Source organism: Notolepis coatsorum (genome assembly GCF_963971535.1).
Source record: "Notolepis coatsorum genome assembly, chromosome: 8".
Lineage (NCBI taxonomy): Eukaryota > Metazoa > Chordata > Actinopteri > Aulopiformes > Paralepididae > Notolepis > Notolepis coatsorum.
The window spans coordinates 138,609,102-138,635,675 of NC_140172.1; the positions used below are offsets into that span (position 1 = coordinate 138,609,102).

Genomic DNA, 26,574 nt, shown 5'->3' on the forward strand with positions numbered 1-26,574 from the left:
AAAGTAGAGTAGGTTTCATGTTAGCTGTACTGGTTGTTCATAGCTTGCTAGCTAGCTAACGTTACCTAACGTTAGTATATCGATAGCCTAATTTAACGTTAGCTATTTATCCATACTCTAACTACAGTAAATGTCTGGATGTAACAGTACTGTATATCTGTATGTCATGATGAATTGAAAATGGGGACCTGATGTAAACAAGACTTTCTATCTCTCTGTTATGCAACCCCAATTAGCAGTTGTTTTTACTGTATTTATTCTGCAATCTGCAAACAGTACTGTATTTGCAAATCTGGTATGTCATAAATGTATAGATGTAGCAGTACTGACTATCTGCATGTCATGTATGTCATATATGTCCTGATGAATTGAAAATGGGGGACCCTGGTGGAAACAAGACGAAAGTCTTTCTCTGGTCTGCATCCCCTTAACAATTGTGTGTATTGAGCTGTACTGTATTGTACCCATTCTGCAATCTGTTAATAAAGTTTTCAATCAATTCAATCAATCAAATCTTAAATAAACAAATCAAACCTTAGCTAATTTCCCCCCATGATGTGATTGATTGAAAACGTTATTAACAGATTGCAGAATGGGTACAATACAGTACGGCTAAATTCACACAAGTACTAAAGATGCAGTTTATGACATAAAGATATACAGTACTTTGTAAGAAAACGAGATAATAAAATATATATACATCCGAAGGGGACTATATTATTCTCATGTACAATGAAGTTGTGATATTTTCTGTATTGTCGCAGTGAAAGGGTTAACCCGTTGGTAGTGTGGTAGTGAAAGGGTGTATGTATCTAGCTTTTTAAATCCATTTCAAGGTACATTCACACACTGTCATACTTTTGTTTCTGAAAGACAACTACTGTTTCATATTGTGTCAGATTCTCAGATAGTGGTCCCCGCCACAACCGTGTCACCTAGTACTTTCTACAAGCTGGGCAATGACTCCTTCAAACTGGTGGCCCAGAAGATGAAGTGGGACGAGGCCAGGAGGCAGTGCCAAGCAGACGACGCATATCTGGCCAATATCCTGAACTCGATAATACAAGCCTTCATTACCCTGCAGATCCATAAGTTATTATCCATAAATTATTATTATTATCTCTGTGTGTGGCGTTAGGCGCTGAGCGTGGCACGAATAAATTATTTTTCAGCCCGCTTTTGTATCGTGCATAAGAACACAAATACTCTCGATAATCTATAGTTTATTTGAAAACTATTCATAAATCAGCCGGAAAATGACAATGTGTTTTGTGTATTCCAGTAAATGGCTATTTTCGTGGAATTTCTCTGAAATTACTAGAACTCTCCGAAACTATACTCGTATTCAAAACGGTATAAAACGGAAATGTACTGATGAAAAAACAATCCGTTTTGTACATCTTTGACTGCAAGCAAGTCATTGATAAGCGACGGGTGTATTAGACACATAGCCATAATTTAAGATATAGTTTATGCATTCGCAAATGTGCTCATCCTCCCATTGATTAACGTGGTGGCATCCAAGCGATAAATTGTCATATCCGGCTGGCAACCAATGTGTTAACCCTTTCACTGCCACACGACAGAAGGTTAACCCTTTACTATCACGCAACCGACGGCGATGCTCCATCATTAGCTCTGCATCCGTGGAGCTAATGATGGAGCATCGCCGTCGGTTGTGTGATAGTAAAGGGCTAACCTTCTGTATTGTCACAGTGAAAGGGTCAAGGACACTGGGTCAGACAGTTGTTTGTTCACAGAGGATCTTGTTCTCTCTTGTGACTTCTCTTTTCTCAGACTGGCGGCCGGTTCAAGTGGGTGGACAACTGGCCTCTTTCCTAGTCAAGTCAAGTCAAGAGTTTTAATTGTCACGGCATACAGGTATACAATGAAATGCGGGTGGTCTTGCCCGCAACGATGTGCAATACAGTGGTACAACATATAATAGAATCCAATAAAAAAATAAACAGGTACAGGTAACATGGTGTGACATCTCGGTATCTGTACATAGTTATTTACAGAGCATGAAGGACATGCTACACCAAATGGGGGAGAAACGAGCCTACAATGAACGACGCCTGTGTCAGGGCTCTACAGTGCGAGCAAATTGCTCGCATATGCCCCTAAAAATATGTGTGTGCGAACCTGCAAAATCAAGTACTCGCACGGCGTGCGAGTGGGGCCGGCGAGTGCAGAGTACAGCCTCATTCGTCCTTTTTTTTCTCCGCTGCGAGAATCGTTAAAAAACTACAAGTCCCACAGTTCACAGCCGCATAAACGTTCCAATCACATTAGAGTTTCCTGTTGTCACGCGACTGGAAACTGAAAGTAATTTTTAGCGTCAGCATAGATATATCTATGAGCGTCAGTGTCTGAGTCAGACAATACAGCCATGTATTGCCCATTCATTTTTATTTTGCGCGAAAGATACCGGAGAATGAGAAGTCAGGCGAGGCAGCTCATGTTACAGAGGTGATAGTTAACCAAGATACTGACGCTAGCCAGCATGCTAGCGAGGCTACACCCACTACTACCCCCACTGTAGCACCCAATGTACCCACTGTAGCTAACTAGCTAATGAAGCTACACCCAATGTACCCACTGTAGCTAACGAAGCTACACCCAATGTACCCACTGTAGCTAACGATGCTACACCCACTGGAGCCGGAGGGAAGACATACAAATTTAACGTGAATTGGCTAAACATTTTCCCATGGCTAGAGTTGGAAAACAATGTCATGTTTTGTAAATATTGCAGAAACAGGCAGGCAATACGCCCTTTGTGTCGGGAAACCCGCACCTGAAGAGATTCGGTAGTAAAACACAACGTCTCGCGGCGGCACATCCAGTCATCCAGTGTAGAGATTTGTACATATTGAGAAAGGAGAGACCATCCTTGTGAGTTTGTTTAGCACACACACACAGTGTGGGCCAGTGACTTTGGTGCTATTGCACAGTTCCGTTCCCATTTGAACATGCACATACAGAGTACTACTATACATGTACATTTATTTTTGTTTAAAAAATGTGAGTTTGTTTAGCACACACAGTGTGGGCCAGTGACTTTGGTGCTATTGCACAGTTCCGTTCCCATTTGAACATGCACATACAGAGTACTACTATACATGTACATTTATTTTTGTTTAAAAAAATGTGAGTTTGTTAATAAACTCAGTTACTAGAAAAAAATTCACTGTGCTCCTAAATTTCTTTGTGTGCTCCTAAATTTTTTCATTTAGGAGCACCTGTGCCCCTAATGAAAAAGGTTAGCGTAGAGCCCCGTCTACATGGACGTGGACCGAACGTGGAAGACGGCAGCATGCAGCAACAGCCACTACTCTCTCTGCAAGAGGTCACCAGGTCTGAATATCTCTATATGATAATAATAATAATAATAATAATAATAATAATAATAATAATAATAATAATAATAACTTAATTTGCATAGCACCTTCACAGCAGTAATGTAGACATAATGGACATAAAATAGACATAGGCATAATATTAGCATGCAATTAGCATAAAATAGTGCAATAGTGCAGTGCAATAAAATCGCTCTAATTTACAGTACAATAATCACTGTGCATGTAATGAGTATAAGTAGCAGAGTGTATTAAAAGGCTACGGTGAACGAGGTACGTATTTAGCTTACTTTTGAAAATATTTAGTGATCTAGCCTAATGTCCATAGGGTGTTCCATGGCTTTGGTGCATCATTCGCAAAGGCTGCCTCCTTGATTTTCTTTTGGCTGTGGTTGGGAACCTTCAATAAACCAGTAGTCATTCATTAATTTGGCCGTCCTCAGACGGGTTCGCCAGTGGAGATTCCAATCATCCCGATCCTCCATACATCCGACCAGTTGCGTAGGGCTCTCCACACCTGCGTCCTTCCTCAGTATGTCTACATATGTCGGCGTGGGACATCCTCTTGGTCGTCGCCCGTGTGTTGGCTCCCAGAGCACTAGCTTGCTAGTCGGAAGTACGTGGTGTCGGTGGCAGTGACCTGCAAGTTTCATCCTCCTGGATGCCACCTTGTCGCTCAGCCTTGGTAGTCCCCCGTACAGATGCTTGTTGGTTACATGCTCATTCAGTACGCAGTTTCCCGCCTGATCTCAAACCTACCGAAGTCAGCCCATGTCACCCCACTTCTTAGGGACCTGCACTGGCTCCCCATTGCCGCACGAATCCGCTTCAAGGCCCTCGACCAGGCATATCGTGTGGCAAAGGGAACGGCTCCCGCCTACCTCCGGTCAATGGTCTCTAACTACACACCCTCAAGACCCCTATACGCTCTGCATCTTCCAGCTGCCTCAGACCTACTCCTATCCAAGCTCCGGGAGGGTCATCAAAGAGAAGCCGCCTATTCTCAGTCCTTGCCCCATAATGGTAGAACGAACTTCCCACCACAGTTAGGACAGCCGAAACTCATCCAATCTTTTGCTGTCGACTAAAGACACACTTCTTCAACCAATATCTGAAATACAATTAATAAATATATCTAACCCTAACTAACCTTACTGTCATGCACTTGTCCTAATATACTAACCCAGTGGTTATTCCTAATACCATTATTTATTGTTAACTTGTACGAAAGGGGTACTAGAACTAGCAAACTCTTCCACACAATTCTCAAACAATGCAAGGGGAATTGAGAACATAATAACTAACATTCTCACATAGCAAGTGAGAAAATGAAGAACAACTGTGAAAATTAAGAACAACTGTATTTCAGCAAATGTACTTCATTCAAACACTCTCTGAATGAACACTCTCCATATCTCTCTCACACTCTCTCCATCTCACACACTCTCTCTCTCTCTCTCTCTCTCACACATGCACAAAGTGTAACAGGCGAGGGATAATACAGTTCAAACAAATAAGTGTATTTCTCTGTCTTGTCAGATTCTATCTCTCCCCCACTGTGTCTCTCCCTCTCCATCTCTCTCCCCCCTCTCTCTCCTCTTTCTCTCTCCCTCTATCTCCTTCCCTTTCTCTCTCCTTCTCTCTCCCTCTCTCTCCTTCCCTTTCTCTCTCCCTCTCTCTCTTCCCCCTCTCTCTCCCCCTCATTCTGTCTCTCTCACACACACACACAAATTTTGCGTGGGCTGATCCATAGTGGGCGAGTGCCTGCGGTCAACCGCGGTGGCGATCAAACTAAAATATTTTTATTGTTTGCGGTTAATTTGCGACCTGGTTAGTTAAAATACAAATATAATTAGCATAATACCGCCGATATCCTGCATCAAATCCCGACTCTTTCCAGAGGGATCTTCTTCCAATCAAATAAAGTCTAATCCGACGGCAGTAACAGCATAAGGATGAATGAATAGTGATGTGGATGTAAATCAACAAAACACTTGTAGTCCATTCTAGAAGTGACGGAAGGCTTTGAGAAACGAGTGTTCAGTCGCTCGGTATAGTGTGTGGCTACTTACCAGCTTTCGCTATGCGAAACTTAATTTAGTCTCTTGAAACCTGTTTTTTCATGCATTAGTATTATCTCATCCCGATTCTCCTTATTTCAGGTGAGTGGCACTGGATCGACAACAGCGTCGTGGACTACACCAACTGGAAAGTCGGGTATCTCATGATGCAGCAGTTAAGGTGTTGATACCATTCAGCACCACATATCTGTGTGAAGCTGGCTTTTCATCCATGACGGCTCTGAAAACAAAATATAGGGCCAAGTTGAGCCTTGAGGATGACATGCGTGTTGCCTTGTCAAAGATCTCCCCACGTATTGACCGTATTATTAGCCGGCAGCAGCAGACCTCGCATTGAGCTAGAAATTTCCACTGAGTGAACTAGTGCTTATTTTCTGTATTTATTTATATTTTTTGAGAAATGGTAACTTGGTGATCCTTTTCTGTATTTAAAAAGAATACATGATTTTCTGTTTTTGAGAAATGGTCAAACTTATCCAAATATGCTATTTTTATGGAGAACAGTGCAGTGCAGCTGCAACAGATGGCACTTTAGTGATCCTTTTCTGTATTTAAAAAAAATACATGAGTTTCTGTTTTTGAGAAATGGTCACACTTATCCAAATATGCTATTTTTATGGAAAAGTGTGCAGCTGCATGTGCAGCTGCAACAGATAGCACTTTAGTGATAATTTTCTGTAATTATTAATGCTATTTGATTTACTAATAACTACAAGCAGTGTAATGTCAACAGTACTAAGCCATTTAGACCTGAAACACCTGTTAATAATGCATTATATAGCCTGCATATACACACAAATGTGTTTCCCGGTTTCTTAAATAAACATTATTTTGAAAGCAAGCACTTTTGTCATCATTGTAGCAAAAAAGACAGGACCGGAAAAGTCTTTATCGTATGTAGGGGTGACCCCCCCCCCCCCCCAACCACCTCCAATGTACAGTCCCCCCCCCACCCCACCTACCCAACCTCCTCCAATGTACAGTTTCTACGTCAAATGTATATACTCTCTTTTCTGGACTATTTTTGTATCACAAACGGTACTGTATTTGCAAATCTGGTAAATCTGGTATGTCATAAATGTATAGATGTAGCAGTACTGTCTATCTGTGTGTCATGTATGTCATATATGTCCTGATGAATTGAAAATGGGGGACCCTGATGTAAACAAGACGAAAGCCTTTCTCTGGTCTGCATCCCCTTAACAATTGTGTGTATTGATCTGTACTGTACTGTACCCATTCTGCAATATGTTAATACAGTTTTCAATCAATCATTCGGTCATGTTGCATTGCAACTACCGCCCTGTTTCTATTCTTATCTCCATCTCGAAAGTCATGGAAAAAATAGTCTACGAACAGGTCGAAAAGTACCTAGCGGAAAAAAATCTAATCTACGAATTCCAATCTGGCTTCAGAACATCCCACTCCACTGACACATTGATTGATTGAAAAGTTTATTAACAGATTGCAGAATGGGTACAGTACAGCTCAATACATACAATTGTTAAGGGGATGCAGACCAGAGAAAGACTTTCGTCTTGTTTACATCAGGGTCCCCCATTTTCATTCATTCATCATCAATTCACCTGCTCTATTTGAACGACCACATCAAACAAGAGGTGGACGCAGGCAAATACTGCGGCATGGTCATGCTGGACCTACAAAAGGCCTTCGACACTGTCAATCACTCCATTCTGATTGAGTGAGCTGGATGCAATCCTACCTGCAGCTGTGTTTGTCGACGGTGACTTGAAATGCAAAGCAGTTGAATATATATATATTCCATGAAATATGACAGAATCAACAGACGAATATTTATGTGGCGATAAAATACAAGACTTTGAATGCGATATCGACCCAGAAAGACGTGTTTAATTCCATTGAAGCCAATTGTAATTATTATACGGAGTAACAATTTAGTGAATGTATAGTATTAGATAACACATTTTCGTTAATACATTTCAAGGGGGGTCTATGTAGAAGACGTCAATGCTGCTTACAATACTTTTTGAATATCTATCGGACACTTTACGATAGGCACTGCCCAATGGTTCAACATAAACAAAAAAGTAATGACAATATAAAACCATGGATAACAAAGTGGTTAGAGAATGCATGTAAAAAGAAAAACAAACTATAGAGATTTGATCAAATGTAGAAAAAAGGCTGCTGAAACTAAATACAAAGTGTATAAGAATAAGTTAGTATTCATTATGAGATGGGCCAAGAAAGATTATTACAATAGATTGTTAGGCGGAAATAAAAATAATAAATAAGGTAATGGGAAATAAATCAGCGTCCATAAAAATGCCTAGCCATTTCATTAGTAATAGTAAGACTATAAAAAACATGAATGAGGTGGTTAATGAATTCAACAATTTTTTTGTGAATGTGGGGCCAAATCTGGCAGATGCCATTCAAAAACACGATGAACCATTACAGGAAGGATGGAGAGGAGATAGTAAAGTACTGCAGTCTATGTTTTTGGGAAATGTCAGTGAAGCAGAAATCATATCCATTGTATCAAAGTCAAAGAATAAGACATCCATTGACAGTGATGGGATAATAATAATTTTATTTGTATAGCACTTTTCATACAGAGGTTGCAGTTCAAAGTGCTTCACAACAGTAGAACATACAGGCATAAGCAAGCATAAAAAAATTATAAGAACATTTAAATACAAAGAGATAGAGATACAGTAATACAAATCTAGTCCCTTTGCAGGTTGATGTGAACACAACATGCAAAGAACATGCAATACAAAGATAATAAACATACATACTAATTGTGTAGTAGTTATTATTATTGTATTAATATTCTACAGTATCGGCAGATCGCTGCCATCTCAAATGAATCTTCTGTACATCCCTGCAAGAAAGCCATTGAGAATATATATACTGTGTTATTTAATTTATTTAATCCATATGTGTTGTCTGGAAGCACTTTGCCGTATTCTATTATAATATTTTTTTTGTTTGTGTTTTATGTTACATACGTCTGGTGGCAATCAATTTCCCCCTTTGGGGATTAATACAGTATATTCTCTCAAATCATTTTCAATTCTCCGTTTTCTATCAACAAATCTCGCATATCCTTGTCAGACAGATTGCCATACATGTCCTATTACATTCTAACATTTCTCTACTCTACTACTGTAACGTTGAATCTTGAGACACAACTATATTTGAAAGGAACTGCAAACTTGAACCACGGCCGTGACGTATGTTCGCTTCCGGTTTGCGCGATGAGTTACTGTATAAACGGTTTCCATCTAGTCCCTTTGCAGGTTGATGTGAACACAACATGCAAAGAACATGCAATACAAAGATAATAAACGTACATACTAATTGTGTAGTAGTTAGTTATTATTATTAAACACTAAAACTACGATACCCAGAGCTCATTGCGCAAACCGGAAGCGAACATACGTCATCTTTCCTCGCCACGTCCTTTAACTATTCCTCACCGGCAACTTATCTAATTTAAAAGAAAATTAAAACATCTTTTCAAAATCTTTCTTCACATCTAGATTTGTAAATTCCACATAACCTTAGATGTTGTTCTTTAAACATTACGTAGGCCCCTTACCCGCTCGCGAATTGAACGCCACCCATACGTTAGGCTAAAACCAAATATTTTCGTCCATCAGCCCGTTTTAAACAGCGTAAATACGACATTTCTCTCCGTTCTTAAAGCAATCAACTTATATACGCCAACTCCCCCACACCTTAGCTAGTATCCCTGCGTTTTTAACAACAATCCGACGGTCGCAACATATTTTAAAACACATAATATTAGCTAAAACCAAAGATTTTCGTCCATCAGCCCGTTTTAAACAGCGTAAATACGACATTTCTCTCCGTTCTTAAAGCAATCAACTTATATACGCCAACTCCCCCACACCTTAGCTAGTATCCCTGCGTTTTTAACAACAATCCGACGGTCGCAACATATTTTAAAACACATAATATTAGCTAAAACCAAAGATTTTCGTCCATCAGCCCGTTTTAAACAGCGTAAATACGACATTTCTCTCCGTTCTTAAAGCAATCAACTTATATACGCCAACTCCCCCACACCTTAGCTAGTATCCCTGCGTTTTTAACAACAATCCGACGGTCGCAACATATTTTAAAACACATAATATTAGCTAAAACCAAAGATTTTCGTCCATCAGCCCGTTTTAAACAGCGTAAATACGACATTTCTCTCCGTCTTTAAAGCAATCAACTTATATACGCCAACTCCCGCACACCTTAGCTTGTATCCCTCCGTTTTTAACAACAATCCAAGGTCGCAACATATTTTAAAACACATAATTTGTTGAGCTGGGGACTATAAACAGATCCAGGGTGCACGGAAAGGGCTGTAGCGTATTTCTGTATGCCTAGCCCTGCCCCCAGACTTCAGAATGACCCAATCAAATGTGCCCTGTCATTGAAATGCAAATACCAGCATCTGCGTCATGTACCACGCCCCTAGACGTCCGCCCCCAGACGTTGCTACTCATCTCAGCTAGTTCATTCGCAGGTTGCGAATGAACTAGCTGGGTACCCAACTAGCTCATTCGCAAAGATGACCTAGCTAGCTGGGTACCCAGCTAGCTCATGTGTCTTTGCGAATGAACTAGCTGGGTACCTAGCTAGTTCATTCGCAAGGATCATTTTGCGAATGAACTAGCTGGGTACCCAACTAGTTCATTCGCAAAGATGACCTAGCTACCCAGCTAGTTCATTCGCAAGGATCATTTTGCGAATGAGCTAGTTGGGTACCCAACTAGCTCATTTGCAAAGATGACCTAGCTAGCTGGGTACCTAGCTAGCTCATTCGCAAAGACACATTTGCGAATGAGCTAGCTCACTACCTAGGTTGCAAATGTGTCAGCTAGCTGGGTACCCAGCTAGCTAGGTAGCACGTGTCTTAGCTAGTTAACTAGCCAGCTTTGTCCCATAGGCTTTACACCAAATTTTGCCTCAGCTAGTAGCTAGCTCATTCGCAAAATGGTCCTTGCGAATGAGCTAGCTGGGTACCCAGCTAGCTGACACATTAGCTAGCTGGGTACCCAGCTAGCTCATTCGCAAGGACCATTTTGCGAATGAACTAGCTGGGTACCCAACTAGTTCATTCGCAAAGATGACCTAGCTAGCTGGGTACCCAGCTAGTTCATTCGCAAGGATCATTTTGCGAATGAACTAGCTGGGTACCCAACTAGTTCATTCGCAAAGATGACCTAGCTAGCTGGGTACCCAGCTAGTTCATTCACAAGGATCATTTTGCGAATGAGCTAGTTGGGTACCCAGCTAGTTCATTCGCAAAGATGACCTAGCTAGCTGGGTACCCAGCTAGTTCATTCACAAGGATCATTTTGCGAATGAGCTAGTTGGGTACCCAGCTAGTTCATTCGCAAAGATGACCTAGCTAGCTGGGTACCCAGCTAGTTCATTCGCAAGGATCATTTTGCGAATGAGCTAGTTGGGTACCCAGCTAGTTCATTCGCAACCTGCGAATGAACTAGCTGGGATGAGTAGCAACGTCTGGGGGCGGACGTCTAGGGGCGTGGTACATGACGTAGCTGCTGGTATTTGCATTTCAATGATAGGGCACATTTGATTGGGTCATTCTGAAGTCTGGGGGCAGGGCTAGGCATACAGAAATACGCTACAGCCCTTTCCATGCACCCTGGTTCTGTTTATAGTCCCCAGCTCAACAAATTATGTGTTTTAAAATATGTTGCGACCTTGGATTGTTGTTAAAAACGGAGGGATACTAGCTAAGGTGTGCGGGAGTTGGCGTATATAAGTTGATTGCTTTAAAACGGAGAGAAATGTCGTATTTACGCTGTTTAAAACGGGCTGATGGACGAAAATCTTTGGTTTTAGCTAATATTATGCGTTTTAAAATATGTTGCGACCGTCGGATTGTTGTTAAAAACGCAGGGATACTAGCTAAGGTGTGCGGGAGTTGGCGTATATAAGTTGATTGCTTTAAGAACGGAGAGAAATGGCGTATTTACGCTGTTTAAAACGGGCTGATGGACGAAAATCTTTGGTTTTAGCCTAACGTATGGGGTGGCGTTCAATTCGCGAGCGGGTAAGGGGCCTACGTAATGTTTAAAGAACAACATCTAAGGTTATGTGGAATTTACAAATCTAGATGTGAAGAAAGATTTTGAAAAGATGTTTTAATTTTCTTTTAAATTGGATAAGTTGCCGGTGAGGAATAGTTAAAGGACGTGGCGAGGAAAGATGACGTATATTCGCTTCCGGTTTGTGCGATGAGCTCTGGGTATCGTAGTTTTAGTGTTTAACGAAGACCACTACACTTCCGCGTTACATTGAAATCGGGGAGGAGATTGCGGGGGGAGCATATGAATGAATGTGGACGAGAGCCGTGATGTAAGTGGTTGCCGATACGGCTGTGGGGGTGCTAGAGACATGATCGAATAGACGTTTATGCGCCTCGCTCTCCTGAACACGGCGTGACCCATAACTAATCGATCAGAACTAAATCGGCAGAGAAAAAGCCCATTTTAAAGCACCTATTCCGCATGGACATGCGCAGAGTGCCCATGGAGTCTGGACGACGCGAGATGACGCTCGAATGAATGTGGACTGTTCTATCAGAGGGGGGAGCTTCGGTGGCCAATGTCCTTTCAGCCGAACAGGATAATGAAAAAATGATCCCACTAAATGGCCAGACGCGTCTTATGGCGACATCTACAATTACCTCATTGAGTCTCCAGGTAGACTAATGTTTATATTTAAGTGCAGCGGTCTGTAGCCACTTACATGACCATCGAAGCTCCCCCCTCTGATGGAACAGTCCACATTCATTCATAATCCAATGTACAGTGTTGTTTGTACAGTTGTACAGTGTCCCCCACCCACCCCTCCTACCCAACCCCCCCCCCCCCACTCCTACCCAACATATTGTTTTCTGAATGATATTTACTATTATAGATGTTGCATTAAGTTTAAGTAGAATTAACAATTCCCCCCCAAAATCTATCTACTTTCTCTAAATATCTCTCATGTATCTCTGTACATGTCAAAATACTTCCTAAAGGTCAGTGAATACCATGATCACAACACCAGAGGGAGCTCCACAAATCATGTAAAACCCAGATTCGGCTCAAACAAGGGACTAAACACGTTTAGCAATTATGCCACATCAATGTGGAACGCCCTACCCAAAGCTGTAAAGGAATGTGAATCACTACCCACTTTCAATAACACTCTCAAAAAACACCTACGGGAGACTGCAATTCGAAACTGGCCCCTACAAATGTCCTAACCCAGTTGTACAATAAATGACCAAGTATGGCTTTGTCAGTATTCCAATACAGTGTACAATGTGTGTCCCCCCCCCACCTCCAATGTACAGCCCCCACCCAACCTCCTCCAATGTAGTTTCTACGTCAAATACACTCTTTTTCTGGACACTTTTGTATCACAAACAGTACTGTATTTGCAAATCTGATATGTCATAAATGTATAGATGTACTGTCTATCTGTATGTCATATATGTTATGATGAATTGAAAATGGGGAACCCTGATGTAAACAAGACGAAAGTCTTTCTCTGGTCTGCAACCCCTTAACAATTGTATGTATTGAGCTGTACTGTACTGTACCCATTCTGCAATCTGTTAATAAACTTTTCAATCAATCAATCAATCAATCAAGAGGCTCTATTGTTATGCCTTATTGCCCAACATTACAAAATTGATTATTCTTATTTATACTAACAATGACTAAATTCACACCATTCAAAAGTGTCATTATCACTGTTTTGTTTAGCTAGAATACCTGCACCACAATATAATTTGTGAATTATTAGCCCACTCACCCCCCACAGAGGTGATAAGAGGCATTGAGTTTCAAAAACACACAAATTATTCAAGAACATGCTTGTCAGAGGATGGTTTATTAATCCAGAAATTGTAAGAATTCTATTTACATGATCTATTATGCCAGTAATACTCTCAGTATTCATTCAGTGTACTCATGCATTCACAGGAATATTGTTAATTGTTCAATATATATATACAAAAAAAATGTTATTGTTTAATTTGGGTTAACCTTCTGTCGTGTGGCAGTGAAAGGGTTAAGTGGCACTTTGGTAATTCACATGTAAAATAGAGTGGTTATTTGTGCTTGACAGGTGAACGCCGAACGCTGCCTAGTCAAAGCAAGTCTGAAATAATGTGAAAAAGAGTTCCAGTAAAAGCATTGTAAAAAGTTTTTTTTTTTTTTGCTGTTTAAAATATATTTTTTCTTGACGTTTCTTTTTATGAAGGAGAGCATGGCGCTGTAATATTATTTAAAGGCACTTAATGCCATTGTAAAATTAAGTGGGAGTGTTGTAATATTATTTAAAGGGACTTGAATGCCATTGTAAAATTAAGTGAGAGTGTTGTAATACAGTACTTTTACCTTACCACTAGATGGCACTATCAGTCACTCTCTTTTTTTTTTTGCTGCTTAGGCACTCTTTCGAAGTTGGTTTTCGGTTAGAGTTTGTCTTAGAGCATGGCGATAGAACGCCATGATATTCTGTACCCGCAAAAAGCTAAAACAAAAGGCTGGCTGTCACAAAACAGTCACATCTAGAGACCTCAAAACCTACTCTAGCGAGGCCTTTAACCTTGAACTGGAGAGCCTGGACTGGTCAGATGAGCTCAATGGTACACTGGTTGAAGAAACATGGCTTGGCTTCAAAACCAAATTCTCAACAATACTAAACAACATGGCCCCCCTAAGAACCACCAGGGTAAAAAATTGCGCTGAGCCGTGGATGCACACTGAAATACTGACCGTAAAAGTAAAAGTCAGTCAAAGCTTACCAAAAGCACAAGCAGTGAACTCCAAGCCCATGTGACTGAACTCAAACTAGAAAGAAACAGACTAAGAAATGACGTAAGCTCCATGATAAAAACTGCAAAAAAAAAATCATCAATGACAAAACTGAGGAAAACAAAAAAAAACCACATGAACTTTTTAAATTACTCAATAATCAACTAGGCTGCAGTAAAAAACTTAAAATCAGGTTCTCAAACATAAACATAAAGACGGACAACACGCTCATCACAGACAAACTGGATGTAGCCAATTACTTAAACACTTTCTTCACAAACATAGCCACAACACTGATAAACAAACTACCCTCCCACTCAGGGCAGTATGGGGTAGAACACATAGTAGCATACTACAAGAACCTAGGCGTCCACAAAGACGATTTCAAACTGGAAATGGTAACTATACAGATGAGGTACTCAAAAAACTGAGCGCCCTCCAACCGAACAAGGCCACTGGCCATGACAACATCCCCTCCAAATTCCTCAGAGACTCAGCAGCCGCCATCACCCCAGTCATCACACACATAATAAACCTCTCCATAAAACAGGGACACGTCCCCAAGGACTTCAAAATTGCGAGAGTAACACCCCTGCACAAAAAGGGCAGCAAATTAGACCCAGGCAACTACCGCCCTGTTTCTATCCTTACATCCATCTCGAAAGTCATGGAAAAAATAGTATACGAACAGGTCGAAAAGTACCTCGCGGATAAAAATCTAATCTACGAATTCCAATCTGGCTTCAGAACATCCCACTCCACTGACACATGCCTTCTCTATTTGAACGACCACATCAAGCAAGAGGTGGACGCGGGCAAATACTGCGGCATGGTCATGCTGGACCTACAAAAGGCCTTCGACACTGTCAATCACACCATTCTGATTGACAAGCTAAAAGCAATTGGTTTTGATAGTCTATCAGTGAGCTGGATGCAATCCTACCTGGAGGGGAGAGAACAGATGGTAGAGGTAAACGGTACTCTACCCCCCCCCCCTCACAGTGAGCTGTGGTGTTCCACAAGGAAGCATACTAGGACCGCTACTCTTCCTAATTTATGCAAATGACATGTCGTCAGCCTGTGACTGCAACTTGTTCCTGTTTGCGGACGACTCAGCCCTGCTGGTCTCTGACAAGAACAAGTTGCAGGTTGAAAAAACCCTCAGCACGGAACTAGGCAAAATCCGTAAATGCCCAAAACCCCCACTACCTCCTAATAGACAGTCTCCTCCCCACCGCATGTATATATTCCCTCCCCGCCGTATGTATTTCTCTCCCACCCACCCACCCCCTCCTAATGTACAGTCCCCTCCCCATCATATATACTCTGTCAGGATCTAGGGGTAACAGTACTGTATATTTGAATACCGTTTATGTCACAAATGTATCAGTACTAAATACCTATATGTCCCTATGCCATAAATGTCATGTATGTTGTGTATGTCATAAATGTCTATATGAATTGAAAATGGGGGACCCTGATGGAAACAAGACAAACGTCTTTCTCTGGTCTGCATCCCCTTAACAATTGTGTATTGAGCTGTACTGTACTGTACCCATTCTGCAATCTGTTAATAAAATGTTCAATCAATCAATCAAAGTTTGTAGTCACTTGAACTGTGAATTCTAAAAGACAGACACTTCTAAAAGCACCCCTCCCCCAAAGACTAATGAATTGCGTCACCTCCCCCTCCCCTAAATCCCATTTGTCCAATCACATTCTATCACCGCTCAACTGTATGCAGCTTAACAATTGTCTGTCTATCGTCATATTTTTGGCCACAAGTGGCGCTGTTGCGAGTTTGTGGTGGCGCTGTTACAACATTTAGGAAATAGGAGCAGAGAAGAAGATCCCGATTTACAGAGCTAAGATCAACAAGTTAACGTTAGCGCCGCGGTTTGAAACTTTGAAGGTGAGTGTGTAAACTAGTCAATACGATCTTAAACATGTCACAACAGCAGTCATAGTGTATATTTTCAACAATACGTTTGTTTACCAATATGTTAAAGTGTTTTTGAGTTCGTGTTGGCTTGGCACTGTTTCAACATTTCGATTTAGGTGACTCGACTCAGTCTCGTGTTTTCTGCTACAGCTACAGCTTATCTATCATAATAACGTTACATGTATGGGAGTTTGCAAAGTTTAAATTGTATTAGCTGTTACATTAATACATTGTGTCCTCCTATCTATCTATCTCAAATCTCACTGTCTATCTGCTATGCTTTTATCTTTTACTCAAGTTTATTTGAAATCGAAGACACTCTGACGTCACGAGACCGCCGCCATCTTGGTATGAGGGTAACAAACTGATTTCTACCATCAAATGTGTAAACTGTTAATATGTACCTCAGTTGCGTGTGGGTCAATGAACACACTTGGGTTTATCAAACCGTGGGTTTAGTCTAGATGGAAATAGGGGTCCACGCGCACCCCCTGGAAATGTTTATGCCACCTGATTTTTCTTAATCCTTAAAGTGTCTACTTTCAGAATCTGCCAGGTGCCAAGCTGAAATAATGTCCGAAAGGCTCAATTTTTAACCCTTTATTGCACCTAACACAAAACCGAAACATTAAAATTTGATGTAGCAAGACTCAAGAGGCATAATCTTTGAAGTAAACAACATACAGAGACAAATGAATGCATTTTCCCATACAATTCTGACCCTAGGAATTCAATGGAATGGTTATTTTTTTGACATTTTACAACATTTTGACTGTATTTCTGGACAAAAACAGCAAACAAATGCAAGAAATGCGTGTCTAACCAACTACATTTTTATTTTTCAAACGCATAGTGAATATTTGTTGACAATCAGTTTTTTTTTCAATCCTCCAACTGTTTATTTGGAAATTATATTGGGTACCAAGCTCAAATAATGTCCCAAAGGCTAGTTTTAACCCTTTATAGCACCTAACCCAAAAATCTAAAAATGAAAATATAATGTAGAAGAGTCATAACTTTTGAAGTAGACAACCAATACATTTACCTTTTCATGTCACTACCAACTTGCTGACCTAAACTACTCATCCTCATCGTCACTGAAGAGATCTTCTAATTCAATTTCTTCCATCTCCAGCTCTTCATCCTCATGCTCGTACTCTCCATCCACTTTACCCACAGACAAAGTTATTGTTGGCGTAATCGGTCACCTTGTCAAGGGCTGCATGCTCTTCTGACTCTGCTCTCTGAGCCAGTACCTCAACAAGAGAAGGAGGGAGGATGGGTCCAATTGCCCAGACCGGTTCCAACACCTCCTCTTCTCCTGTCTTCTCCCAGCCCATGCCTTGATCATGTGGTTTTGGGCTCTTGATTATTGCCTTGTCTGCTCTCTTATAGAAGGCTCGCTGGACATGTGGAATGAGACGGACCTTGGCAGGCGTTCCAGGTCTACTTTTGACTTGGAGTCCAGGACTTTGTCAGCGCCGACCATCTTTCTCATCATTTTCACCCGTACTGTGTCAACTGATGTCATCCGTGCTTGGCCATACATAATGCATGTGAAGCTCTCCATCTCCTCTTGAAGCTCATCAGTGACCATCCAGTCTGCACCAAGCTGCCTGAAAGCTTTGTGGAGTTTACGAGTCTTTTCCAGCTTCTTCAGGGGATTCACCTTGCATTTGCCTTTAAAAGCGCTGATACAGTCCTCCCCAGTAAAGTCGTAGAATCCCAGCAGTGTGCTACAGTAGTCGGGGCCCAGTAATTCCTCAGCAGCAGGGGTAAAGTTGGCATTCTTGGGGAATTTGGGGCCAACTCTTTTGAATGCCAGCTCTGGCAGCGTCTCGGGAGGCGTGATCTTAAGGCTTCTCATCTTGGATGACCTGTCATAGAGAGGAAGGGTCCTTTTCTTGGTGCTCACATGGCTCTCCTTCACTTCTTGAATCATGATTCCCCCGGCGCTGTTTACCACATTTGAACCATGAACGTTGGTGGTGATTCTGTTCAGGTTGTCCCACTCGCTGTGAAAAACATTGTTTCCCTCGTCAGTGGTGATTTCAGGGGTCATGTTGGTGGACATCTCATCAAAAGCATTGGCCATGGCTGTCTCAAGTTCCATACTGAAGTCGTATGTCTCCGAGTGTCCTAGTCGTGAAAGGATGGTTGTGAGCTGTAAAGAATAAGATAAACAAATGTTTTTTTGTATCAATATCAAATACCTGTATGAAGCATAGTTGAGCAATGACAATGTAGGACCTCATAAGCAATAAGTTAGTTGATCACTCACCTGTTTGCTTCGATAGAGGTGCCGAAGTGTGGCACACAGGAGGATGTGCTTTTGGAGTTTCACTTCACTTGCTGTTAGTTGCTGCTCGACACTAGGGCTGCACGATTTTGGGAAATAATCTAATTGCGATTTTTCGGACAGATATTGCGATTGCGATTATACTTTTTTTTAAGCAGCCCCACAGAGGTTTATTGTAAAATGCGGCTTGCATCTGGCCTACGCGGTGGGTCTGTTCGGGACACAGAGTCTGAACATTTTTCTTTTTACCTGGGAATCGATACCGGTACGGTACCCAACGGTACCTTTTTTTCCCTGTACTTTACTCTCCCTCTCTGAAGTAAACTTCACAACACACAATCTAAAACCCCTTACCTCCCTCTCCCAAACTGTTCCTACAACAATTTTTTTTATGTTGCATGATCATGTATATTTTGTATTATAATTTTTTTTGTGTTTAAATATCAACATTATCTGGCAATCCTCAGTAAATACTATCAAATGAGATATGAGACACGTGCACACACACACAGAAAAGGAGAATTGCTTAAATTATTTTAGAATACTTCAGCTAATGAAGTTAAATGTTTATTATCAACTATCCAGTTCGTTTTTATAGTGCAACGTTTTTCTACATTAATTGAACCAGTAGAGAGAGATGCCCCCACCCCCCCCCCCCCCCCCCACCCTTTCCTTACTCGGCTCAGATGTTTTCTCTGACTTGAGCAGGGTTAGCTAGGAACAGCTTTCTCAAGCTTCGCACCTTGGGCATGGAATGGGCTACAGGACCATTATCCACTTACACCCCAGTCTCTCTTGGTGAATTTAAATCTGTATTACATAACTTCCTACAAGAAGAATGTTGCTGCTTTCTGTAGTCGGGTCCCAACTGCAAAATTACTGTATTACCCTGTATTATACACTTTTACTATCATGTAGACTATTCTGCTTTGTTTTTGTGTTTACATGTGATGTATTGTATATTGTATACATGCACATTTATTATGTTCTTGTGTGATGTATCGCAAATTTTTATTGCTGTGTGATGTATTGCAAATGTTATTGCTGTCATCTTGGCCAGGTCTCCCTTGCAAAGGAGATCTTGTCTCTCAATGGGACTTCCTGGTTAAAATCTTATTTATTTAAATTTTTTTTAATTGCAGGCGATTTGATAATTGCATCATTACAAATTGCGATTTCGATAAAAAATCGATTAATCGTGCAGCCCTACTCGACACACATCTTGTGTAATCGAATAGACCAGCCTCTGCGTCTTCTCACACTTTTCTTCATCAAGTGTCCCAGTCACCACTGAGCTCAGAAATGGTACAAGATGCTCTGGGAGCAGTTCATCCATTTTCACAGCATCCAGCTTGTGTGCAGTTGGGGGCCATGGTAGCTCCTTTGACTCTTTGAATGCCTTTATAATGTGAGAATTGAGGGTGAGTGCTGCTTCTTGTAGTTAATCAGATGTTCCAAGTTTGTACGCACATTTAACTGCTTCATCTACAGTAATGCTTGAGCTGTATATAAGGTTCAACTCTAGAATATTCACTATGTGCTTTACAAAATGAAAAGGTAGTTGGTCATACACACGTTTGGTCATTTCTTGCTGTTTTTGTCCTGAAATACAGTCAAAATGTTGTCAAATGTCAACAATAACCATCCCCTTGAATTCCTAGGATCAAAATTGTGTGGGAAAATGTATTTTCGCTCTGTAAGTCGTCTACCTCAAAAGTTATGCCTCTTCTACATTATATTTTCATTTAAAAAAATTTGGGTTAGGTGCTATAAAGGGTTCAAACTAGCCTTTGAGACATTATTTCAGCTTGGTACCCAATATAATCTCAAAATAAACACTTGGAGGATTGAAAAAAAAAATTATTGTCACCAAATATTCACTCTATGCGTATTGTATTGTATTTTTTGTCCAGAAATACAGTCAAAATGTTGTCATGTCAAAAATAACCATCCCATTGAATTCCTACGGTCAGAATTGTATGGACAAATGTATTAATTTGTCTCCATGTTGTTTACTTCAAAGGTTATGCCTCTTGCTACATCACATTTTAATGTTTCGGTTTTGGGTTAGGTGCAATAAAGGGTTAAAAATGGAGCCTTTCGGACATTATTTCAGCTTGGCACCTGGCAGATTCTGAAAGTAGACACTTTAAGGATTAAGAAAAATCAGGTGGCATAAAAAGTTCCGGGGGGTGCGCGTGGACCCCTATTTCCATCTAGACTAGTTTATTTAACATCTAGTTGTGACGTGACGACAAGAGCAGGTTCACAGTAGCGAGGCAGTTTGTAAGCAGTAGTACTACAGGTACGGTGGCTCGTAGTAGACGATAGTCAAACTGGATAATCATTTAGCCAATGATCTACAAAATGCATGCGTTGAGCTCCGTTTTTATTACATGGAATTATAAACAAAAGGTCAAGAGCAATGTGTTTGGTTAGCAGACATGTCCAAAAAAGGAGTAGAGGGAAGCTAAGCTTATTGATCCCTACCCCCTTACATTTATGTTTGTTCTTCCATTAATTTGACTAGATATAACATAATTTAGTATAGGGCTGGGCGATATGGAAAAAAATCATATCGCGATAACGATATGATAATTTTATTTTATTTCTCGATATCGATAATTATCGAATTGTTATTATCGAATCCTTTTTTTTTTTTTTAACAACAGATGTTTGTTTATTTTGCAGAAATTCTTTGTCATTGCCGCCATCTTCAGTGTTACATCCCCTCACACTCCAGTTCTCAGGCTGCAGCTGGTTTAAACGCTAAAGTAAACCGGCTTCTCTGCTGGCTGTGGCTCCAGAGGAGTTGAACAGTTCTGGCTCTGCTAGTTTATTTTCTATCTTTTGGCGCTTTTTTGGTGGACAAACCACCGCACTGTGACTCGTGACTGGAGTCTAGTTCTGCTAGCACACATAGCCTACTGTGTACAGATGGTTTCAAAATGTATTTTAAATTAGAAAGCAAACAAAATAAATGGACAAGAGAGAAATAAATCTGAATTTGGTCAGTATTGTCATTTGGACAAGCAAAGCCATTACTTTAAGTTGCAGGCAAGAAAGACAAGTCTGTCCACTGTCTCTGGTTTTAAAACTGCCCTGTTGCAGGTAAAAAAGGAAAAAAAAGATTTTTCGATTTTTTTTTATTTCGATATTCGATATCGATTATTAAAATATATCGCGATATTTATCGTTATCGTTATATCGCCCAGCCCTAATTTAGTATATTACAATATAGAATATACTTTTACTTATACCGGTATTTAAAAGAGAAAAATCAAATAAAATTGATTCACTTGACAGCAGTGAATATAGTACAGCACTACATAACACAATATAACATAACTTTGTTTATCCTCATTACTCATTTCTGTATTTCTCTAATGTGTGTTTTTTTTAGCTGCTTTTTAAATTGTGCTACATGTTTACTCAGTTTGATGTATTCAGGTAAATTATTCCACAACTTCACTCCACACACCGATATGCACATGCTTTTCAGCGTAGTGTGTACCATTTGTTGTTTAAGATTCCCTCTCCCTCTTAAGTTATATTCTCCTTCCCTGTCTCTGAACCATTTTTGAATGTTGCCTGGGATTAGTTTGTATCTGGCTTTGTATACAATGAGGGCAGTTTTTAAATCCACTAGATCCATACATTTCAATGCTTGTAGCTTTATAAATAAGTTATTAGTGTGTTCATAATATCCTACATTGTTGATTATTCTTATTGCTTTTTTTGCATGGTGCATATTGGCTGTAGAGTGCTTTTGTAGGTATTACCCCACACCTCCGCACAGTAGCTCATATAGTCATATACCATAGGAAGAGTGTACAGTACAGTGTATACTAGGGGTGGACGGTATGGTCTAAAATTTATATCGCGGTATAATTTGAAGCATAGACGGTAACGGTATATATCACGGTATCAGTGTTTCTGTTAGAATAATTTTTTTTGCCTGATAGGCAGGCTATATAAAGAATGACATCCTCAAGGCATGTAGATTTATAATATTTTAACTTAAAACTAGGCTACTTTTGCATATAAAGTCATTATATTCCAAATAAAATAAGTCCCGAGTCGAGACTCCTGCTCCCATTGCAAACAGCGGGGCTGGATTTTGCTAGAAGCATATGTAGCTGCAGAGCCGCAGAGCGAATTGAATTGAATAAGAATTGAGACAAAGGTGCCACTCATCCTCAGCTTTAAGAATTGACAATTGTGTCAACAAATTGACACATGTGTCAACAAATTGACACATGTGTCAACAAATTGACACACAAAATGCTTAGAGACGATGGGGGTCAGAACGGCGCAAGGGTGGGGGGGCGCTGTTTGACGGGCCTGTGACCAGACCTGAAAGAGCCACTGGCTCTGCGGCTCTGCAGCTGCATGCTATTCGCAAATCCACTGCTGCACGCCTTCCTCCCGGCTCCCGCTGCTGCCGTCGTTATCATAACACTACACACATATCGTAATGTTTACAGCAAACTGTAGTTGATCACCAGGTATGTTTTATTAACGTAGAATAATTCATATAAGAAAAACGATAGGGAAATATCTTACCTTTCTCCACTGGTTAAAAATGCCAGGAACTGAAATTGAAACTTGCTGTGCGCCGCGGTGATATGTGTTTATTATGAAATGACAATTGCGTGTTGACACGCCCACTGCGCGAAGCCTCCTAAATAACTTTTTCCAGTTTGCACATATCTATTATCTATGACTAATTCTATCTATTTTTAGGGGCAAATGCGATTGAAATAGTCGCGCTGTGGTTACATGACGTCATTGCTATTTTAGAGCTGCTCTACCGGTTAAACGGTATAGTCAAAATCCATACCGTAGAGCAAATTAATACCGTTTATACCGTATACCGTTTATACCGTCCACCCCTAGTGTATACAGTGTTTTTTGGTTTAGAATGTGCCTTATCTTGCATAAAACACCAACACTCCGTGCCAATTTAGTCCTGACATATTTGATATGAGGTTTCCAGTTGAGTTTGTTCACAGTATCCATAATTTCATTTTTATCCGTTTTTCTCAAGAAGATGGTACTTGTGTTTCGTTATATAAAATAATTAGAAACACCTCCCCCTTGTGGCGGGGTTATCTCCTCTGCCAGTTTACATTAACAAAGAATCTGTTGAATCTTTCTGCCACCTCATTTTTCTTACTTACTGACTTTCCCTCATCTATAAATTAATCTGGAAAGCCAGAACTGTTGATTTATTTCTTAGAATTGAGTTTCGAACCTGTCCATCTCACAACTGATGTCTCTACAGGTGTGTGTGCGTGTCGTGGTGGCTTGGGGCGCAGCGACACGAGAAGGCCTGAGCTCAGTGTTTTGGGCACATGTAGTGATGCAAGATATATCGGCCGCTGATATAATATTGGCCGATATGGCCGTTTCTTTACACATCGGTATCGGTCCGATATCAAGATTGGGCCGATATAAAAAATTATTATTATTTTTTTTTACATGTTTTGGCCTTAAAGGGGAGATGAAGCGTTAAACAATATGAGCCTAGTTTGTTTGTTGTGTACCTTGGGTAAGACATGGTCCTATAATCAAATGTGAAATCCTGCTTATTTGTCTGAAAACTCGTATTCAATTTAATATTTAATATATTTATTATTGTTGTGAGAGTAAGAATGCTTAAGTGCCTGTAGTAAACTGTGCCGTACTGTGTTTAAGCCAGAGCAGCAGACGGAGGACCTGTTGGTTCTGACCGAGTCCTGGTTCTGCCTGCTGTCCCACCAGCCCATAGACATGTTCCGGGGAAATCAGCACACAGCCTGAGCTGCACTGTGGGGCGATGAGCATATTCACTGAGTACTGAGCACAATGTTGCCACTGTCTCCTCCATAGACATATATAAAGACTAGATGACTCACTGGCCAAGTTAGTAGACAACATTGTCCTAATAAATTAAATGAGTCATATAAATCTTCAATCGCAGCAGGGACCTCAACAGGGGCCGCACCATTGTGCAGGGCTGGGGGTTTTCAGCACATTTTATTATCATAAAATGTGTTTCTTGATATGAAAATGTGCTTCTTGATATGAAAAGTATCTGACTGATGCACCTAAATTATGTATTTCTGTTTGTCTGAGGTGATGTGATTACTCAACAGTTTGGGGACTTTCTGTCTGTTGAAGCAAGAGATAACGGCTTCCTCGCCTACGGGAAGGCTGGGTCCTGGTCCTGGCCCAGCTCATCACAAAATCCAACACCCTCAGGAAGCGCCAGAGAAAAGATGGTGGAACTAAAAATGGTTGAAGCAGAATTGGAGAAGAGGGCCATAGAACTGCGATACATGCCCCCCACATGACATTATATACATTGGAGAGTATATACATTTGAGGGGGAAGAAACTGTACATTGGAGGAGGTGGGGGTTGAGTAGGTGGGGCGGGGGGGGGGGGGGTAACTGTTCATTGGAGGGGGTTGGGTTATAGTCCAGTCATTATAGGCCAGAATTAGGCTAAACCTAGGACAAATTGCAACATTAGCAAACTCCCTCAATATGTCTTTAGTGAGAGAAAAAAAGTCCCAAGGAATCCCATCATGGGAAATGTGTTTTTTTTCAATGTACTTGATTGCTGGCAGGATCACTGACGACACTGTCTTTCAGAGATTGTGACGCGTTCAAATTTTGAGGTAGCTCAAAAGTAAAGATACCATTTGATTCTAGACAACCTCGGGTTTCCAATGAGACCAACCATGTCATGTTACCTCATTGGAAAGGGGGCTACATACCTAATTATTCAAAGTTAAGATGATTGTTTTTGGGGAGGGAAATATGGCCATCACCATTTTTCAAATGGTCCCTTGGCCTTCTACCTCAATATATGTTAATGAAATGGGTTACATGGGTACCTACAAGCCTCCCCTATACAGACATACCAAATTTATGTTAAGCCCATGTAGTTTTGTGCAAGAATCATGTAGTGTTTTGCATGCTGTACAAATATGTAGTTTCCGCCTATTATAAAAACCCCCATCTCCATGGACCTATCCCCACGGACATAAACCCTTGAGCCCCATCCTCGTGGACTGAGCTCCACAGAGCCTATCTACTAATATTCCAAGAAGAAAAAAATTTCTTTATCAAATGTTTTGATTAGTTCTAGCGTGTATGCTAATTGGTGCATATCAAATAAGATAATGTGTGATTTGCATGAGTAAACAGAATAATTCAATGAAGTTGTGATTGACTTTTTTTCTTGTCTTTGTGTGTGTAATCAGCTTGTGAGTTTTTATAGTGATATCTAAAAGTAAAATTTTCACCACTGTTATAATCGATATGAACATATATAGGTCGTTTTCAAAACTTTCCCATGATGGGATTCCTTGGGAGTTTTTTTCCCTCACTAAGGACATAATGAGGATACAAAATCAGTTGAGTTTGCTACTGTTGCAATTTGTCCTAGGTTTTTTCATATAATGACTGGACTATTAGGACATTTACAGAGGCCAGTTTCGAATTGCCGCCTCCAGTAGGTTCTCCTTGAGAGTGGTTTTGAAAGTGGGTAGTGATTCACATTCCTTTACAGCTGTGGGTAGGGCGTTCCACATTGATGTGGCATAATGTTTGTTTGTTATGTTTTAATAAACATCTTTGGACCATGTGTAAATGTTTTATTCAAATACAAAAGTCTGGTGCAAATTTCGCTTGAATACGCTCATTGGAAATACATTTACTGAACAAAATGTTGATGTGTTCAATAATTATTTCCCCCACTGTACACTGCTATCATACATAGTTATATGGGTTATATGCAGGTGTATAAGTAGGTATATAGAATTATTATGGTTATATATGCTGTAAATATAAATTAATACTCTTGATTCCAGTCCAGTTCTGCTTGTGGAGCAGACCTCAATCACACTAATCTGTAAATTCAACTAAATTTATTTATTTAATAAACATTTATATGTAAACATGCCAGATTGTAGCTATAAACTCATTTCCATCTACAAACTTTAACACACTTGGGTGGTTACTGTATAAAGTAGTAAGTCACTG

The 26,574-nt window shown here is 40.5% G+C and overlaps 1 protein-coding gene and 2 long non-coding RNA genes across 3 annotated transcripts in view; all 3 read left to right on the top strand.

The window, feature by feature from the left end:
- The window catches only part of LOC311232885 (disks large homolog 4-like), a gene marked incomplete at both ends in the record, with an annotated part of 412,013 nt that overhangs the window by 256,393 nt on the left and 129,046 nt on the right, over window positions 1-26,574 (top strand).
- LOC311232888 lies at window positions 965-6,248 on the top strand. The gene is made up of 4 exons (XR_014619990.1): window positions 965-1,092; window positions 1,798-1,881; window positions 3,240-3,360; window positions 5,525-6,248. It is a non-coding gene; the product is annotated as an uncharacterized lncRNA (long non-coding RNA).
- On the top strand, window positions 16,127-24,930 carry LOC311232887. Its single transcript, XR_014619989.1, has 3 exons — window positions 16,127-16,210; window positions 16,539-16,596; window positions 24,660-24,930. It is a non-coding gene; the product is annotated as an uncharacterized lncRNA (long non-coding RNA).